Source organism: Saccopteryx bilineata, chromosome 12, assembly GCF_036850765.1.
Source record: "Saccopteryx bilineata isolate mSacBil1 chromosome 12, mSacBil1_pri_phased_curated, whole genome shotgun sequence".
NCBI lineage: Eukaryota > Metazoa > Chordata > Mammalia > Chiroptera > Emballonuridae > Saccopteryx > Saccopteryx bilineata.
Window position 1 is genome coordinate 29,751,449 of NC_089501.1, and position 3,685 is coordinate 29,755,133.

Consider the following 3,685-nt stretch of genomic DNA (forward strand, 5'->3'; position numbering starts at 1 on the left):
TGTGAATTTGAATAAGTGTCAGTCAAAACTGTTGTAAAAGCTCATTGATTTAATAAATATACATATATATATTGTATAGGTATAATTGGTAAGTATTTGATTTTATTTTTATCAATATTAAACTCTTTATTAAGTACTTCTTGCATCGGGGCTAGAAAGCACTAATATTTTATAAATATTATTGGGGCTATAATAGTGCATGCACGACAATTTTAATTTTAGAAGCATAACTTTCCAGAAAATTTTGTCAAGTGGAAAAAATATAGATACCTTTTGATTTGCAGTGGTAGTGTAGTAAATGTGTTATATACATTTAAATAAATATGAATTTTTAGTATACGTTTACTCTATGTCACATTGAATATATTTTAACACATATTTTAATATTAGTTTTTAATTGATCTTATTTTTATTATAGCCCATAGTAAAATGAGTGGTGCAAGCAAGAAAAAAACTCATCAATATTCGGAGGAATATTTAAAATTTGGGTTCATACCCGCTGTTCACGATGAGCGGATTCCTTTTTGTCTTTTATGCCAGCAATGCTTGACCAACGAATCAATGAAACGAGGTCGTCTTGAGGCACATTTGAAGGCGAAACATAGTGCTCATATTAATTCAGATTTGAGTTACTTTAAAACTTTAAAGAAAAATTTTGAAAAAAGAACAACATTAAAGTCTCTATTTACTGCTCATACTTCAACTAATAATCGTGTTCTTGAGGCTAGTTATCAAATTTCTTTATTCATCGCTAAAACTGGAGAAAATCACACTATAGGAAAGAATTTAATAAAACCATCAATATCAGCATTTCTTAAAACGGTTCTTGAAAAAGATGACAAAGATGTAAAAGCTATGCCACTCAGTAACAATTCTGTTAGCAGAAGAATAGACGAAATGAGTGAGGATATTGAAAAACAACTTATTGAAAAGCTGAAAACAAGAAAATTCTCCTTGCAAATGGATGAATCAACTTTGAGAGACAGTGAGGCAGTACTGATAACTTACGTAAGATATATTGATAAAGGACATTTTGCTGAAGAAATGTTCTGTAAAAGATTAGAAAGCACTACTACCTCCAAAGATATATATAATAAGCTAAAAAACTACTTAGATGTCAATGATATACCAATGAAAAATAGAACATCTTGTGCTGCAGATGGTCCTCCCAATATGATGGGCAAGAAAAATGGCTGCTTAAAATTGATGAAAGATGCGAATCCAGAAATGATTCTTGTGCATTGTGTTATTCATAGGAAAAACTTGGTAGCTAAAAACATCTCACCTGTTCTGAATGAAGTATTACATACAGTAATAAAGTGTGTTAATGCTATTAAAGCTAGTGCCAAATGTGAGCGTCTTTTCAAGCTATTTTGTGAAGAACAAAATGAAGACCATGTGAGACTTTTACTTCATACTGAAGTAAGATGGCTATCTAAAGGAAACTGTTTGAAAAGATTTATGGAACTGTTTGATACTCTTAGTGATTTTTTAAGCGACAAATCTGAAATGAAGTATCTGTTAACAATAGATGGTAAAGCATTTGTGAGTTATTTAGCCGATATCTTTGAAAAATTAAATAAGCAACTTCAAGGAACAAATAAAACTCTTGTCGATGCAAAAGCAAAGATATTTGGTTTCATTACCAATATTGAGTTATGTCAGAAACATATTAACAACAAAAACTTTAAACAGTTTCATTGGCTCCAAAAATGTGAAGTAACTGATACCGCTTTACTTGTTATTGCCAATCATTTGAATATTCTATCAGCTGATTTAAAAGAAAGATTTTCTGATTTAAAACAAATTGATTTCCCAACATAGATGATGCAGCCAATGTTAGTGGATTTGTCTGATATATCAAATATGCAGTATCAAGAAGAACTCGCAGAATTGCAAAATGATGAGTCAGTTAAAGCTTTATTTAATATCAAAGGAGCGATGGCATGGCTTTGTGAGGAAACAGAAATCAAATACCTAAATTCAAGAAATTCATATGTGCAAGAAAACTATTGCTACCGTTTCTAACTTCATTTTTAGCTGAATGTGGATTTAGTGCTGTAAATGATTTACTGGTAAAAAAAAAGAAATCGGCTGGATATAACACAACATGGAGACTTGAGACTAAAGCTAACCAAATTGGAACCTAATATAAAATCTCTGTGCAGCAAGCATCAAGCACAAGGATCACACTAAATTAAAATAATAAAGTAATATAGAAAAATCTGTATTAAAATTATTTGGAATTTAAATTTCTGTTTTTCATTATATGTTTTGAAATTTTACTTACTGTGTTTTGTTAACAACTTCATAGTGATTTCTTCCTAGAACCTATCATTTATGTTTATTAAGTGAACAAATCAATTTTTTAATGTTAAAAATTATGTATGTTACATAGGGGGGGACATAAAAATGTTAGAAAGGTTAAGGTGGGTCATGGCACAAAAAAGGTTGGGAAACACTGTTCTAGAGGTTCCCTAAATGGTCAAACCTGATAACCAGTAGGTCCCCAAAGTCATCTGGAATGGAGGGAGGACAGTAAAATCCAAAAGAAAAAAATTACCTTGAGTGAAATACATAGAGTGGAGTGGAGTGATTAAGCTGCACAGCAGGGCCTAGATAGCGAAGAGAACATTGGCTCCATGGAGAATGAGGAACTAGGCTAAAATACAATCAATGGGTAAAGCCAATGGCAGAACAAAGGGCAGAGAATAAAGAGTCAGTGAACTGGAATAAAGGACAATAGAAATTACTTATTCTAAACAAAAGAGGGAAAACATATTGAAAAAAATTTTCTTAGTTCCTTTCGTTTTTTGAGATTATAACAAAAGGTCCAATATTTGTATTATCAGAGTCTCGGAAGGGAAGAAAAAGGAGAGCAGGACTGGAAAAGTACTAACGATATAATTACTGAAAACTCCCCAAGTTTGGCAAGAGACTGCAAACCTGCAGATTCAAAAAGGTAAATGAACTTCATATAAGGGAAAAAAGAAAAAGAAAAAGAAAAGAAATCCAGGATAAGATTTGACTAGGAAAGAAAAAAAAAAAAGACCACTGAAAGTTTATAATACTAAAAAGAAAAAAAAGTCTTGAAAGCAGAAAAAAAAAAGTGTATATATGATATATATGGTACCTTAGCTATAAGAGTAAAAGTGACTGATAGTGGACTTTTCATTAGAAAAAACAGGTCAGGAAAAGCTGACTTTTCTAAATTATGTTTGACAGTTGAAGCAAAAATTACTAAAACATTGCCAGATGTGGTTCTAAATGTATGTAAAGGAAATATTTAAGGCAGGCATATTTATTATAAATAAGAGAGGGTAAAAGGACATAAAGGGAAGTAATAAATCTATATATCACTTGAACTGATAAAATGATAACATAAGTATATTATGTATATATATATGGTAATGTATAGAAAATTTACTGATATATCTATACAAAGAAATACACTGAAAACACTATAGATAAAAAAAAAACAAGAAAATTCTAAAAACATTTGAATATCCCACAGGAAGGCATAAAAAAAAACCCAGAAAATAGAACAAAAAAAATAGCAATAATTACATTAAATGTAAATGATCTAAATATACCAATTAAAAGACAGATCACAACACTAGACTTAAGAACATGATCCAACTATATGTTGTCTACATGAAACTCGCTTCAAAAATATAATATAGGT